The sequence below is a fragment of the Cavia porcellus genome, unplaced genomic scaffold (assembly GCF_034190915.1).
Source record: "Cavia porcellus strain 051 isolate PalLab524CR breed Dunkin Hartley unplaced genomic scaffold, mCavPor4.1 scaffold_4, whole genome shotgun sequence".
NCBI classification, from domain to species: domain Eukaryota; kingdom Metazoa; phylum Chordata; class Mammalia; order Rodentia; family Caviidae; genus Cavia; species Cavia porcellus.
In genome coordinates, this window is record NW_026947487.1 from 21,444,349 (window position 1) to 21,462,009 (window position 17,661).

The following is a 17,661-nucleotide window of genomic DNA, read 5'->3' on the forward strand; positions in this document are numbered from 1 at the left end:
ATATAGAAGTGCAAATGAGAAAAAGTGCCTTTGAATCCTCCTCTCTCGTTTGCACACTCAGTCTAATATTCAAAAATCAGAAAACAAAAGAAAGGGAAGCTCCAGGGCTCTGGATGTTAGGGTAAGGGAAGGAGAAACGCTTGTCCCACCATGGCCCCATCAGAGAGTCTGATAAAGAAGTAATTTAGATAAGTGAGTGCTGAGAAATAAAAGTATGTGTTAACAAGTAAAACCTGAGGTTGGGGTGAGGCTGGAGGACTGAAGAGACAAGAGGATCTGAGAGGGTCAGGGAAGGAATGACGGGAAAGACAAGGAGGAGGGGTCCTGGGAGCAGAGACGGACAGCAGACAGGGTCTGCTGAGTTCCTGAAGCCAAAGATCAGGGTGGCCCACAAAAGCAGTCTTTTGTTCTGAAGTCAAAGGACTGATGGGTCAGATACATGCATTTTCTTTCCCTTTGTCTCCTTCACCATTTGAGAACTTCATGGGGAATGTGTATTTTTCAAGCCTTAAGTACCACTCAATCATTGGGGATTTTCCACCAGGACTTACAAAAATGCAGATTACACTGTAAAAATGCTTTTCAGTCCATAACAGTTTGTTTTACCTGAGTAAATTTCTTTATGATGTTTAACTTCGGTTTAGGTCCTGATTCCAAGAAGAGAAATTTGGTAGGGAGAGAAGGAAAAACAAGGTGGAAAGAAGGAAAGTCCCATGACGTCCATTGAAAGCACAATCAGACCTTGTTTATGTGGCGTGGACTCCAGGCTTTCTCTTCAAATGCACGCGAGTAAAGAAAATACCTTGAGAGCCTAATAATAGTGCCCTGAAACCTGAGATCCAACTCTCATCTTTCCAATTCTTGGGAACATGCTTAATAAGAACGTAAGTTTGTAATACACTGATTCTTAGCAACAAGGTAGTTCTTTAATTAGTGCAAAACCTGAATAATGCATTGCCTATTGTTGTGCATGGCATATAATATTCAGTGACTTGTCTGACAGATTTGGTTACATATGTCACCACTGCACCTGTAATTTTGTTTAGTGCCAAGTCAGTGGGCCGTGTGTGTGTGTGTGTGTGTGTGTGTGTGTGTGCGTGTGCGTGTGTGTGCGTGTGTGTGTGTGTGAGTGTATTTAAAATTTTCCCAGCAGTAGTTTCATGGTACTTCTCAACAGTAACTAATACAGTGCCAAGCTCAGGACATCAGAAGCAGTTGAAGCGACCATCCCTGCCCACATGCATAATATTCCTCACTCCGCGTGGAATTGAGTGGTTTATCAATCAATGCTGCAGCTTTTTAAGGCATTATTTAATACTACCTTTCAAAGAAGGGACTACTTCCTGAGTGTGTAATTTGTTGTCTATGGTCTTACAAAGACACTGCTTCTTGAGTAACTTAAGTCAAAATTAAAAAAACAGGACTAGAAATAAGCCTGTGAGATCCAGCGCAGTGGTTGATTCATGAGAAAAACCAGATGCAAATGATTTGAGGAATATTTTTGGTTTTAAATTTTAAAATTTCTCATGTCGAGACACACAGTTTTCAGATCCAGGGAATCATTTCTTGGCAAAGAACATGAAATTTTTTCCTCACTGCATGACTGACTTGCCCAAAAGGATCTGAAAAACAATGTGTGCCAGGCCTGATGACATCAATCTCAATCAAAACCGTCTTGTCCTTACAGGTGTTACAGTGAGGTTTGGATGAAGAAAGGACTGCACAAAGAATGAGGTAATGTCACCTTGTACCTATTTAAACTACTCTCTCTGGATGAACTGTCAGTAACAGGAAGTGTGGAGTTGATTTGCTCACTCTACACAGGATTTAAATGGGCAGATAACAGCAGGATTTGAAACAAAATTTTCGTCATGACTTAAGTCCCTAAGATTTAGAGTATTTTGTTTGTCTGAATTTCTAACCAGTGCAAACGTTCACCACTAACATTAAAATGGAGAGATTTTTCCTTTGGTATTCACGAGCATAACATACATAATCCTTTATCTCTGGCAGAGCTATTAGCTTTTCGGCCTTTGGCTGGTGGATGTATACAGTATCTATAGTTATTGCATGCAAGCGTTCTCAACTGACTTGCAAACTCTTTGATCAAACCAGTTAAACTTGATTTTCCAGATTATTCTGGAGACAAGGCACACAACTATCAGCTTTACAAGTCCTGGCAAGCAGTCAAGACCCCGTGCTCCCCCACTCCTTTTATCAGAATCAAAGGTAAACAGGAGCCTGTTCTCATTTAAATATGTAGCATCAGAATCTTGCCTCAACTTTCACAGTTGTAGCAGCAGAAGAAAAACAACAGTTGAAGTAAGAAAAAGGTTTCCTTGGCCTAGATGCCAAACCAAATAATGACACCCAAAGCAAAAACATGCTTCACTGAAACTAAACTTTAGTCAATTCAGTCTGCTTAAAACAAAGCTTTTTTTGTGATTTCAAAAGTGAACATTGTACTTTGCTCTGGCAGCCATTTATATGTTTTTGAATGATCTGATTATGCATAAATCCCCGGCCTACAGACCTTTCAGCACCTGAAACCCAAGAGTGATTTGAAAACATGACTGAAAATTTCTGTAAACAGTGCCCACCTTTTTACCCCTCTTTACCTCTCAAGCATAACTTTCAAATGACAATGCTTTGACGTGCGTTGTCACTGTATTCCCCTCCCAAAGCTTGGAAATATTTCTGGGAGATTAGGGCTCTATGTCCTTTTCCCTGGGAGCCTACATTGTTTTTCGTTCCCTCATACATTTCTTCCTCCATTGATATTACCTCAGTTGATATTTGCTTTAGAAGCAGAATTACTGGCAGATACCACATGTGACCACCTTTGCAACCTGTAGTAGGAAGACAGCATGAAAGTCAGAGATCTTTTTTTCATTTTTTACATTAAAGCTACAAAATCAATTCCTTTATTTGAATGGTGACATGTATACTTGGCTAGTGAGTAGCTGACTAGACTGGCAAAGCATTTAAGAGGCACTAGCTGGAGAACAAGCGGAGCTCCACTCTTCTGTAGGGGCAGTGCAGAGTTAGCAATGCCAGCGCAGTACCTGGGTAAATGTGTATTTAGAAGTCATAAAGAGTTCTGGGTAATCGTGAACCAGGTTCCAGCACAATTTCCAGCTGTTTTTTTTTTTTTTTTTTTCTCCTAAAATTGAAAGACTGTCCCTTATCATTTTGGCTAGATTGCTAAAGGTGCCACTGCATTCTGCATCTTAGAAATTTCAATAGATGTTAACAAGGAAAATTTTCTTATCTCTCTTTATGGCATGGCCCAGCAACTGTTGCTTGGCATTACCAAGAAAGTCGACTTGGAGTTGCCGCTCATGCTAAGACTAAGCACATATGAGTTGCAAGCATGGTGAATCCACAGCTGATTCCTTCTACTAGGATATGTACTTCTAAGAACCTGCAGAAATTATGTGCAAATTTGCCACAGACCACCCCAATGCCTCAAATGTGGCCATGAATTTTTATCTTTTAAAGTCAGTGCTAGGAGAGGATAAGACCACAAACTACCATGAGACTTCCCTGAAAAGCTGTTAGTGTTAGTACCAACCTTAGAGAAGAATTAATTACTCTACGAAGTGTGATGTTTTAGTTAAAATATTATTACAATGAGAAACATATTGCCATTGATCCCTCTTAAATCCACACTTAAACACACTTGTCTCATGTTTTGGCCACTTTCTGAAGCAGTTTTGGAAGTCGTCTTTTGTGAGTAACGGTTTGAGGTAATATCAAAAACAAGGTGGCTGCTGTTGCCCAGTACTATCCCATTGCGGAAACAAAAAAATGGCAGTGTACCCTCATCCGTCTTATTCACTGGATCTGGCGCTGTGTGATTCTGGCTCTTCCTCAAAGTCAAAATGACTGGGAAAAGTAGATTTTTAAATGGATTCAAGGCATCAGGCATTCATGACAGCGCAACTAAAGATACTCACAAAAGAGGACTTCTAGAACCGCCTCAGAAAATGGCAAGAACTGTGGGAAAAGCATGTTTGAAGAGATGGGGTATATTCAAGGGAGATTAATGGCAACACTGTCTTTTAATTTAAGCAATCGTCATTTAAAAAAAATCATTCTGTTTATTTGTAGACAGAAAATTCATGTGGTTCTCCGCAGTCAGTGATCCCGTTGCATATTGCATCTGTTTTGGGCACACAGAAATGTGCATGTGGAAAACTGCACTCTCCTTTTCTCTTCTATCCCGCTGACAGAATCTTAGTCTCTTGGCTGTTTGTCTCATCTTAGATGTTCTAGTATTCTTTATTTGTAGAGCTTCAACTGTCAGGTCTATGATGATTCTCAAGTCTAAATCTTGAGGCAACACTGTTTTTCGGATTTCAGAATTTTTTGTCCAGCCAATTACTACCCACCTGCACACAGATGTCTTCCAGGTACCTCAGATTCAGCCTGTCTGACATCAGCACACACCGCTGTGATCTGTGACCTGCATCTCAAAGAGCAGTACCACCTCTGCCAGGAAAGCCTTCTTTTCCTTTCCTTAATTCACACATCCAGTTAGACCATGGACTATTGACTGTGTGATCTAACCCATCTCACCACAGCCTCTTTGGCAAGTTCAGCGCCTAGCTCTGGGTCACCTCCTGTTTGGGTTATCAGCTGGGCTCCTTCCCTCCATCTGGAGACTGACCTTCCTCAACTGAAATGCAACCTTCCTTTCTCCCTAGAAACAATAATGGCTTTTCCTTGTTCTTAGGATAACAACAAAGCACTTTAATATAGTTTACAAATCCTGTATGTTTTTGGACTTTATTCACCTTTACTCATTATTTTTAACCATCCACACTTTCCATGTCACCTCTCAGTTACCGAATGTCTTCTTTTACTTTCCGTTTTTCCCTCTTGGTGTTTGTCATCTTCTACCTGGTTGTGTCTGCTCCACTTTATCCCTAGATGATGGTGCTTGCCCTTCAAATTTCCTGTAGACTTGGTGACTTTAGGAATCCTTCCCTTGCCTGTCATTCCTCCTACTGTCCCCCTACACTCCTGCACATGCTGGCAGGCATCTCTGTGGACATGCTTGTTTCTTTAGAAATTTCTGTTTTTCATTATCCTGGAAATCCTATAAAGACAGTGACATGGAAAGTGTCTACTATCTAGCAGGTAGACGGTAAACATTTAGAAAACAAGAACAAATAAATCCACCAAAACAGGGCCCATCAGTACTAGCAGGACCTGAGCTGTTTGCTGGGTAAGAAAGATCATCTGTCTACTCTACTCCATATAGCTGAGTCCAGAGTTGGCAGGACCATGTTTAATAGAACAGAGAGAGGAAGGCTTACAGTGTCTCTAGGGTCATCTTCATTTTCAAGCTGGAATAGCTAAGGCCCAGCAGAGGAAGTCACTACCCTCATATAGGCCGTGTCCTGTAATTGCTGCCCCAGCCCGTTGTTGTTGTTGTTGTTTTGTTGTTGGGCTTTTTAACTACAGCCACTCTGGTAACTATAAAATAGTGCCTTACTTTTTGGGCTGGTTTGTTTTCATTTGATTTTCCCTGGATTACTACTGAGCCACACATATTTCTAATGTTTAATAGCAATCAATTGCCTATTTATTTCATTGGGTAATTTGTTTTTCCTCACTTATTTTTGGCAATTCCTTATACATTCTGTATACTACTACTTAATCATTTATATGACTTGTAAATATCCAGTAAATTTGAACGTATTTAGTGCTCATGACTCAGTGACTTTATGCTTAGAGACATTCTTTTTTCAGGGAAATTCTCTCATATGTACTCAAAGAAATATTTGAGATGTTTCCTGTGGTGGGATTTGTAAAAGCTCAATTTGATAATACCTAGATGTACATTTACCTACTCATGCAGCTACCTACTCTTAAATGAATCATTAAACTATGGTATGTTCATATAACAGACACAGAAGTTTAATGAATGAACTGGCTTTATAAATTATCAATAGAAACATATACTACAGAATGCTGTTTTCTTCTAATGAAGGGGATAGACTAAAGAGAGGGTATTCAACTGGCTCTGTCATGTGTATCTTGTTTAAAAGAGATTTGTGAAAAACAGCAAAATGTTAATATGTGTTAAGTCTGGGCACTGGGTAAATGAGTGCCTATAATATTACTTTCTATTATTTGTATATTTTAAATATTTCCAAATTAAAGAAAGAAAAAGTGGCATATAAGATATGACAGAGTCTTCTTCCAGGGAGAAATGATAGAATACACACATCTTTGAGGTCTAGAAAAACAGGGTGCCTTTGAGGAATTTATAAGTGGAGTACAGTGTTGTAGTGACAGAGAAGATTGCCAGAGATAGAGATAAAGAAACAAAAAGTTGCCAGAGAGAGAGAGAGAGAGAGAGAGAGAGAGGAGGAAAGTGTGGGAGAAGAGAGAAAGAATTATGAAATACCTTGCTAGGTCACCCATGGTTGGATGACTGGGAGGAGTTGCAAGACCACAAACATGATTCCCAGAAGGAGAAATCCATCAGTGGAAGCCATACTTTTTGGACCAGGCCAATTCCTTCATGTTAGAAAAAAAAGTCCCAAGGCCCAGAAAAATTGAAATGTAAAGAAGAGAGAAGGAAAAAGGTATTAGGGTACAACACATCTCATCATTCTGTATATTAATAGTGGCATTGGCTGAGGTCTTGGTTGATGTGATAGCTAACTGTACTATGAGATTCTTTGGGGAGAATGGTACAGAGGATAGATGAATTTTGGCTAGGAGGGGAGGACATCATTGTGACTAGTAGGACATCATTAGGCACACTTCTGAGCATCTGATAGGTAACACCTGATGAGCTCTTCTCTGTGCTATACGGTGTTTAGGATGGAGACACTCAGAGTTGAATTTAAATTGCTGCCACCTCACAATTGTGCCTGAAGGATCCTGATTGCTGGCTGATCAATACCCTGCTGAATCTTTCTGGCTTTTATGGCTTCAATAAAGACTATCTCATCAGGTGGCTCAAGGCCAAGAGATAACTCTGAGGACCTTATATGAAGATCAACAAAGCTGTGGCCTAAGGTCACCACCATTAAGATGAATTACTGTGGTGTTCTCAGAACTTTTTTTATTTATGGGCAAATTTCAAGAGCTGGCATGTACCAGTAATAGCCCTCCTTGTCTCTGCGACACTGACCTGAGGATTACAGTGCTGGTAAAGATGACAGAGGTAGCTGACTGCAGCATGAACCGCTCTGTCAAACCACCCATTCACGGGCTTTCACATCACAATTGGCCTCACATTCCCCCAGCTAGAGATACTGGTCTACAGATCCCAGAGCATCTTGATGCCTTCTTTGACTGGAACATATGAGGTATTCAGAGAAGAAGTTCTTCTGAAGGTATCTGCAAAAGATTTTTGCAGAGTAATTAGTAGTACAACAAATTTACTTGATTATATAATTCATCTTTAAGAGGAATAGGGTGATTTGTGCTCAAGACTTGAGATACAAGACTGGCAGGTTTCAGCATGTTGAGGACAGGCTAGAACGAATAACAAACATAGAGACTTAAATTTCTCTTGTCTGCCTCCCACCTTGGCAAGTTATTTCTCTCTATTGTGTATGTTTGTGTCTTCCTTTGTAAACCTTAGATTCTAATAAATATTCACTTGTGGGGTTTGTGTTTGTTTTTCTAGGTAGATTGTAAACTTCATGAGCCCAGGACCATACTTCTTTTCTTTTTTAACTTGAAGGATTCCAGAGTCTAACCTGGTGTCTAGTTTCTCATCAGCGCTGAACATGTACTCTTTGAATGCTTGCGATCAGGTGAGCAAATGAGTGGAAGAGCAAATAAATGAACAAAGAGTGAGTGAACAGTGGATGAAATTGGGGGAGTTATAGGAAGACCAACGAGGTGTGCTAACCCAAGGTAGGGCACCACAGGGAGGATCCTGTCCTCAAAGTCATCCATCAGCCTGGCCAAGGAGTAGTAAATGTGTTAGGGGCCAGAAGGAAAAGTCCCCAGGCAGTGTCAGAACCAAAAATCTATTTCTAAGAACAAAAGAAATACTATCCCTGCAGATGTTACAAAGTCAAATTTGACCTATTTCTTAATTTTGCCTGGTTGGCCACCTCAGAATGCTCTGAATGATACTTCAGTGTCACCCACGAACTCATAAGACAAATGCATCCACAAATGGACCACAAAGGTATGTAGTCAGTACAGAGTTTAAAAGTTTTTAGACTCTGGCGATCCTTAAAATATTCACACAATGGTTTGTTGTAACTGACATTATCTTTTATAACTTAACTGAACAACCAGTTCTTGAGATGACTCAGGGCATAAAAGCATTGCATAAATATAAAGTAGTATTACTGTATCATAACCATTTGATTCTCGATGACTTACCTGAGAGAACAATATGTTACTTCTGCTTTCCCATGACATTTAAATCTTGCATTATGAGATTCCCAGAATAGGAAGTACAAAAAAATCCAGAACACAGAATTCAATTGTGTGTTTGATTTGCTATTCCCCTCCCATTTACCTATGACAGTATGTACACTGGTAAAAATCTATCTTTTTTTTTTTCAGGTAGGCCTCATCCTGGCCATTAAGCTACATCCCCAGGATCTTTTCATTTCATTTTGAGACAGGGTCTTGCTCTGTGGCCTGAAACATGTGATCCTCCGGCCTCAGCCTTCTGTGAATCTGACATTTCAGGTGTGCATAACCATACATGGAAAAAAATATATAATGTAAAATAAAACACTTTGTCTTTTGTTGTGGGTTGAGGAATAGAAGTATAAATTCCATGGTGATTATCACTGATACTTACTTTTAAAACCAATACCCCAATTCATTCTCTGGATGTATAAAATGCTCTGTGATACTGTCGGTTCTTTTGAATACATCACTTGTACATTAGGTTAGAGGAATAGTTATTATTAGACTTGATTCCCATATAGACTTGATTCCTGTAATATAGGTTTATCATGAGTGTTTTCAAATGTATAAAACATTCTTGGCTCTCTTTGTGTAAATTGAATGTGCGTGTAGTAACATGAAATCTTTCCTTTCCTTTTTGGAACAGTGATTTTTAATTCTTTAAATAAACTTTCTTGTTAGGAGCAGGTTTTTGTTTTGTTTGTTTTGTTTTTTTGATACCAGGGATTGAACTTACAACCTTGCTTGCCAGGCAGGCACCTAGGCCACTGAGCTAAATCCCTGGCCTAAGAGCAGTTGAAAGTTTCCAGAAAAACTGAGAAGAGTTTCTTACCTCCTTTTCCCACAAGCGGCACATAGTTTTCCCCATTAACGTCTTGATTTAGTGTGGCATGTTTTTCTAATCAGTGAACCAAAATTGATGTATTATTATTTACTAAAGTCCACAGTTGACATGAGGTTTCACTCTGTGTTGTCCAACTCTGTAAGTTTTGACAAATGCACACATACCAAGCATCCATCGTTACAGTAACACACAGAATAGTTTTACTGCTAAAAGTGTCTTGTTCTCTGCCTATTCATTCCCTACTCCTTTGCCCAAACCCCTCAACAAGGTAATTTCATGGACTGTTGAATCACATAATAATAGCAGATAGAATAGTGCCTTCAGAAGGATCCATTTGATGATCATCTCTGAATCCCTGAGAGTGGTCTACAGCTCTCTCTGCCTTCCAGAGAGGACCCCAGGATTCATATGAATTTTACCTTCTTTAATTGTCATAGAATCCAGTGCTCCCTTTGGAGCATGGTACTTGTTTTTCTTATTAGTTCAAAAATAAAGCATGCTGAATACATCACCATGGCTACTTCTCTAATTAATAAAAAGCCCGTGCGTGTTTTAAAACAACTAACTCTTCATAACCAAGTTACTTTTAGAAGCTATTACAAATTATTACCTTCTACATCTGAGATGTCTTATGACTAAAGGCTGGGACAGCCCCCACGATGCTCTTTAACAATGACTCTTATGTTTCTTTTGGTAAACTCGTAATGTTAATTACACTCTGCTGCAGATGGAGCGCCTTCCCTCTAGGACCTCAGTGCACCTTACAAATGGCATGCGTCATCAAAGCCCTTCCAGAGAGGAGGTAAGTATCTGTGGTCACGATTTTATAGTTACAGAAGCACAAAGACGGTAAGTGTTTTGCTTTTTAAAGTGGCATATATTTTGGTCAAGAGATTTAGTCATCATTTAAGGAAGCAGAAAAATTCAATGACTAGATATTGAATGAATAAATGAATGAAATGTCTCCTCAACAAGATTTGGTTTTCCTAGCAAAGAGCACCTGGGCAATACTAATTATTTTGATGAGTCACAAGTGAACAGATTGGAAGTTCTCTACTGCCAATTAATCAATTTTTATAATGATTAATATAGAAAACAGTTGTTTGTCTATCATTGTGATATTGCAAAACTCTAGAAAATAGAAGTTGTCGAATATTTTTGTAATGATACAGACACATTGAAATGTAAAGCTAAAAGATTCCAGATATTATTTAGTCAAGCACTTTCATATTTTAGATGAGAAAATTGAGATCCAGAAAGATTAATAAGTGGCTTGCATGAAATCACTCAGCTTTTAAAACCATAATTTAATTTCTTCGTGTTCTTTCCTATTTAAGAAAAGGTTAATTTGGCTTGGTCACTCAGTCGGTTAGTGGCATCGACAACTAAAATCCAACATCCTAATTCTAATTAGTCCATCTTCCCACTGAATTACATTTTTTTAAGCTTTCACAATGAAATACCATAAAACCACTAATGTGAAAGGGTAAGGAGGTTACTTTTGTTATCCTTTTCTTTAAATTGATGGAGAATCTGCTTTCCAAGGAGTTTAAGGGCATCACTCAAGGCCATGGCTGGTCACTGGCATGTAGAGCACTACCATCCCTCTGCCATGTCCGTTCACCTTCCTTACCAAGAACCTGGATCTTTCATCAATTAATTAGATCCCAGTAACCAAATCCACCAGTGCAATTGTAGCTTATGTTTTCTGAAATCTGTGTTGACTAAAAACAAATGAGAAATAAGCAAGGTAGTACTGAAGAATTAAAAATGAAAAAAACAACGCAGGGCATATTAAGTCAGTAATAATAGAGATTCTCCTTGCTTATGTGGTATCTGATATACCTATGAACCCAAATAATTGTGATTATACTTTATTACAAGGATACAGAGGTGTTGCAAGATCCCAAAGAGTTTACCAAATTTTCAGAGATTCGTCTACCTCCATCAAGCTTTTCGTGTTGAGCATTTTTATTTATGATAAGAACTGGTGACCAAGTCCACTGGCAAACTACTCCAGAACCTGTTACTCAGAAGGCTCAGGCAGGCTTCCGGCCATCTGAAGGTAGCCTCGGTGACATAGCAAGACTATGTCTTAAAAAAAGAAAAAACCCTCCAAAAAACAAAACCAAACAAACAAAACCCAAACAAGCAATAAGGTATGGTGACTTCAGTAAGTAAAAACTTCCGACTAAAATAACTTATTTTTTAGCTATAAATGATAACTAAGAATTTCTAGCACTTCTATATATTTTTTGTTTGTATCATCCCTTTCTCCAATTGCCAAATCAAACGGAGTCCTGAATTAGTTTTTGACATTGTTTCCACCTTATTTTATAGATCCTTCCTCCCCATAGAAGTTACACAAATGTCCACTTTTGACTAGCTAGCTTAGAAAAAATTTAAAATAAAAGCATCCTTATCAAATAAATCTTGAAGTATATCATCTTTTCCATTTGTATGGTGTTTTTAACTGCAAGTGGTAACAAACAGGGACAGTTCTTTGGATATCATTGTAAGCTAGTAAAATACACCCTTTCTATTATAGAGACGGCGCAGGAGTAGAGCAGGAAGTAGAGAGAAGGCTGGTTGAAGACTTTTCTTCAACCTAGTTAAGTGCTCCCGCTAGGTCCTCAACTTTAATGGCACACAGAGTAGACCTAGGGAGATTGCATTAGCTTTTAATTACTATTGTTATTTTTTTTTTCCTTTTGAGACAGAGTCTTGTTATGTAACTCAGACTAGGCTTGAGCTCACTATGTAGTCCTCAAACTCGTGGCAATCCTCCTCCGTCAGTCTTCCAAGTGCTGGGATTAGAGGTATGAGCCACCAGGCCTGACTCTTGAGTTTTAATTCTAAAAATGCTTACCTCTAGCCTCACTTGCTGTTGCTAATACTTATATTGCTTCCTTTTCATCTTAGATTCTTGGCACATATCAGCTCACCATATGAAAATGATTCCCTGCTACTATTTGTATAGGAAATCAACCACACAGCTTGTCATTACCCTGTTCATCTCTCTGTGCATACTAGGGTCTTTGAAAGATTACACTGAGTAATCTACTCTGTGATTTGAATATTAACAAGGTATGGTGAAGAAACAAGTTTCTCTTTTCATTTAGAGCCCTGAACTGGCATTGTGGGCAGGGCAATCAGCTCATAGGCCTTCAAGTCCCAGCCTTGAATTCAGTTTCCTGTTAATACCTCATGATAGCTGAAGGGATCATTTAATGACAGTTTGGGTTTTAAAAGGGAAACACTGAAGAAGTCAGCATCTTTACATTCGTTGTGCTTTGCAGTACCAGAACTGTGAAATGCTGGCCTATTGCTCTTCTGTTTACCTAGGTTTTGAGATGACAGTTAGCAATGATATTTTTTTAAACTCTTTGAGTTACTTCAATACATTATTTTATTCTTGTATTTCTTAAGTATAATTGTTTATTTCTGCAGATTTTTCTTCTTGCAGGTTCTCAGTTTCCTTTTCTTGTCTAGGATCTTAATTTCAATATAAAATAGGCAAAGGATCTATAGAAAATTGCACTAGGTTTCTCTCCAAATTAGACTTTAAAAAAGAAAATTGAAATGAAAAAGTTGTGATTGTGCCATGCTTTTTAAATTTTTTTAACAGTTGATCAGTAGGTAAATCAAGATGCGACACTTTAGTTTGTAGTCATTACACTTTGTGTTCTGACATCTTCTATGATCTGAACACGCCAAAGTATTCAACAGCACTAAAAGGAATCCTTATAATATCTTTTTAATTACCAGCCTCATTTGTTAGCGACATTCTTGTAAATTACATGATCCCTAAAACATTAGTAATCACACTGTGTAGTAACTGGAAGTCCAGGTCCAAAATTTTGCCTTGGGAATTTGAATTCAGGTCAGTACAACCATCAGGAGTCTCCACCCTGTGCCTACCACGCAGGAGGCCACCTGAAAACCATAACTCAAATGATATAAGAGAATAAGGGTCAAGCCAAGGTTAGTTTTCAGACCATTGATATCACTCTTTTAAAATTATAACTATTTAGAATCACATGCTTTTCTGCATGCTGTGCTCTGTGGTTGATAAAGAAAGTGTAGAGAGCAGTATAATGCTCAGTGGTGCTCAGATACAGGAATGGAATCAGCAACTGCTACTAGTATAAATGGAATGAGATTCGAATTTATTTATATATAACAAGTAAATTAAAATTGTATTTGCCTAATCTCTTAAAATTATTATAACTTCTAACAACCATTCTATTAATAAATTAACTGCATCTTTATCATCTGCAAAGCATGGTCCCATGCTTTGGGAAGGAAATTCCAAAATAAGAATGAAAAGGCCTTGTGTTGAGCGTGAGAGTCTAACATGATATTTGTGCTTACATGGAGCAATGACCTCTGTTTTGCCAATAACAAAGTCTTAGTCCAGTTTTCTACACTTTGGCTTATATAGCTACCCACTTTTAGTAGAATTTGTATTACAGAACTTTCCTGTTTACTATTTCATCGTGTCTTCGTATCCTTGAGATTGAGGCCATACAGATTCTATAACCTCCATTTTATAAATAAAAAGTGATTACTAAGAAGTTAAATGAATTATTTAAGGTCCAGTAAGAACAAGGATAAAAACCCCTCTCTGCCCCTTTCACTGTCTGTTCACTAAACTGTGCTGCCTGAAAAAGGATTATTTGAACTTCCAAGCAAAATGATGGGAGGCAATAATTTTTTCTTCAGAAAGATTTCTCTTACTAAATATTTTATTATAATACCAAAGAAAGAAGGTATTAAAAACTGTTCCTCATTGCACTCACATTTTGCCTTTATTGATAATCTTCTATGTTGATGAATTTTTTCCAAGTGAGATTGTAGCATCACCACCGTCTGTGTCGTAGTTATTTCACTGTATGGCTGTGCTACAAAAGAAATGTGTGCCTTCCTTCTGATATATATTTTCTGTTTCTATTTTTCTTTATTACATTTCTTGTTTCTTGAATTAGGTTTTGGTGGTCAGAGGGTGGAATCCATATCTGACTCACAATTATTTTTAATTTCCTCTGCTTTTAGCAGTGTGTACTGAGGAGAATATGCACTTAATAAGCATTTGTTTAATGAATGAGTGATCAGTTGCTCCCACTGGGGAAATAAAGCACAAGTACACTGCTGACAGTGATAATTCTCTGTGCACTTGCTCTTCCTCCTCTCTCCCTTGAACTCCTTGATGACTGTGGCTACATCTTTTCTATTTCTAGGGGCTTAATCAAAAGTTGAACTTTAAATCTCGGCCTTATTCTTCTAGTGTCCCCTTCAGTGGCTTCTTGGTTCCACATAAGGACTCCAAAAATATTTTTGGGCTGGAGAGAGCAGGAAGGGGAAGAGTAAGAGAAAAAATAGGCATAATTTTTCACAGTTGCTGCCTATATTCTAAGAGAGAGCGCTTGCTTTAAATACTTTGCCTGGATCAAATTATCTAGTCCCCTCAACAATCTTATAATCAGATCCAATTTGTATCCCTGATACATAAAACTAAAGCACAAAATAAGTAATTTTTCCAAGCTCACATTATTCTTAAGTGGTAGAGGCATGATTCAAATCTGTTGTTCTCATCGCTGAACTATATTGCCTCTTGATACGGCCATATGAAAAGTTCAGAAAAGCACAGAAGAGAAGAGGGGAAAAAATGGTCACCAACAGAGCCTCACTGACAGCCAGTATTATATTATGGGGAAGGCACTACCGAAGGATCCAAAACCTATATGCCAATGATATCTTTTCCCTACTCATCTAACTTCATCTGTCTCTACCTTCACTGTCCTACTCTGCAAGATGGCTTTACCATTCTAGACTTGCCTTACTCAGAGTTATAAATTTATGTGAACACAGTTTGAGAGGAATTAAGTATAAAGTCCAAGCACTTTGTAACAGTTCTTCCATGCATAATACGGCATATTTATGTTATTCTTTACCAGTCTTCACATAGCACATATAATTAACTTTATTGAACTGAATGGTGGTACAAAATGAGCTTTATAAGACTGTATAGATTTTTTTTGGTCCGTACAGAATGGTAAAATACAGACACTTTCAATGTTATCAGAGACTTTTTATATATAAAGCTTTATATATAAAGCCATAAAGTTTTATGATGGAGCTGATGGAGTTTCAGTTTAATATTTGACCTAGCTAACATCCCCCTACTTCAAACATGAAGGTGGGGAGGTGGTGGCTGGTGTGTGTGTCAGGGTAAATACAGTATAGAAGCAGAGGAAAGAGCTCCACCTACTGATCAGCAGTGCCACTTCCTACCACACCCTCGGAAGCCAGCCTGATACACCGTGGATCACACGCCGGTGTGTTCATTCTGGAAATAGCATTAGGGTCAGAAATACTACCACGGCCACTGTACACAAATGCGAACACACAACCACTGCTACTTCCTGGGCGTTTATTGTTCAGTAGGTAGTTGAAAGTTATTTTGGTCAAACCCTATGTCATCCTCAGTAATGGTGACTAAAAGCAGAGCCTGAATCTCACAGCCTGACTCTTCATTTTCCACGTATAGGCCTTGGGCAATGGGCTTAATATCTGTGAGTCTTATTTTGCCCACCTGTAGCCAGGGTTTTTAGTTAACTTCTACCTCATCATGTCTTTATAAGTATTTGATGAATCAATCTTTGTAATGAATTTATGAAAATGTTTGGTGTAAAATAAGCCTATGGGAGACAAATTTTAAAAAGGAAACTGAAGCTTACACAATTTTATTACAGAACCCTTGACCATGGGCTGACTCTAATGCCTGTACTCCTAAGCTTCATAACATGTGACTAAATGATGAAACTCCTACTGGAAAGATCTAAGGACGTATGGTTAGGTTCTTATTTAGATGAATGATGATTTGCTATTGGAATTAAATGTTTTAGCCTTTCCTAACTTTAATTCTTACCTTGAATTCCTAATCATTTGTTCTCCAATTTCTTAGTTTTATCCCATTATTTTTATGTTTTCATTTAAAATTGCAATAATGACTCCATAATATCTTGCTTGCCATTTTGAAGGCTCTTCCCAGGTACCTCCATACTTCTATCAATTTCTCACTTCAAAGTTTTGTGGCAAATGGATTGTTAAACATCACTCACTTGTCTCCCAGTGTACAGGCATACAGTGGTAGTGACGACCCGTTCCCTGTGACGAAGCTGCTTGCAGGACAGTTCACTATCCAGAAAGAAGATACAGAAAAGATTTTATGTTTAACGTAGTATTGTATTGGCCCTAACTTCAAAGGCAATAACTTTAGACTCATTGGAGGAATTTTTTAATTTGGGTGGAAAGGTGAGACACCCTATTTTGGATTAACTGAGGATTCCTTCAGGAGAAAAGCAAGTATCTTGAAGAGTAAAGAATAGTATTGAAGATAAGTTCCAATCATCAGCTACTGAGAGTTGAATTTGAATAGAGAATGGGGTCCTAAAATCTATTTATTTTCCCTTCTAATATGAACATATTACAAGATGTGGACACAGTTGAATGACACAGGAGATGGGATAAAATATTTGGAGACATGACTGGACATTATTATAGTATTTTAAGAATGGTTGGATCTTTCTATGATTTACATGGGATTTAAAAAATTTGTTAAGTACCCAGAGAAAAAATGTAATTAAAATGTTGTGAAATAAAATAGATGAAAAAAATTAAAGGATTGTGGGGAATTTAATTTGGAAAAAAAGCAATTAGGGGTAATTTAAGTGTTTTCAAGTCTATGGAATGTTATTTATTAAAGAACTAGGTATTTGTTCTTTATTCCCATAGTGATCAGAAATAGAAATAGGTTTAATTTGCCACAAGAAAGCTTATATTTACACACAAGAAAGAACTTCTTGATTAAACTCTAGAACTTACTAGGCAGGGAAATTGTGGCCTTTGGTCCAGGAAATCTTTGCGAATTGAAGAGGAAAGCCCTAGGTAATCTGATGTGGTGTTGGATTGAAGCAGAAGGCTTAACTAGAATTTCTTTAGGTCTCATCTAGTACTTACATGCCATAATTGCATAAATAAGAATTTGTCCACAAAACAGGAAAAAGAGCAGACGATACAGTCAGGTGACCCATTTAGCAGTGTGGTTTGCTGCTGCTGAGCAAAGATTTTGGTATCTCTGCTTGGAAGACCCTGGTCAGGCATTTTCTTTCTTCAAAGCCTTATTGATAAAGTTGATAAAGCCTTGTTGATAAAGTTGATTTTATGAATAGTGAAAAGCGTACTCAATCAGTTTCCATTTGTGTGGGGATTCGTGATGTGTGTGTACTGGTCTAAAAATAATTCAGAGTATAATAAATTAAAATATATTAGATTAAATATTTACTTTTTGAGTTGTTTTTTGCTTGTGGATTTTAAGCTGAAATTAAAAGATAATCTTAGAATAT

General features: G+C 37.9%; 1 long non-coding RNA gene across 1 annotated transcript; it reads left to right on the forward strand.

The window, feature by feature from the left end:
* Positions 1–656: 656 nt before the first annotated feature.
* LOC134475571 (uncharacterized) lies at positions 657–16,914 on the forward strand. Its single transcript, XR_010046738.1, has 6 exons — positions 657–884; positions 1,688–1,734; positions 7,658–7,787; positions 8,557–8,685; positions 9,981–10,055; positions 16,389–16,914. It is a non-coding gene; the product is annotated as an uncharacterized LOC134475571 (long non-coding RNA).
* The last annotated feature ends 747 nt before the right edge of the window (positions 16,915–17,661 follow it).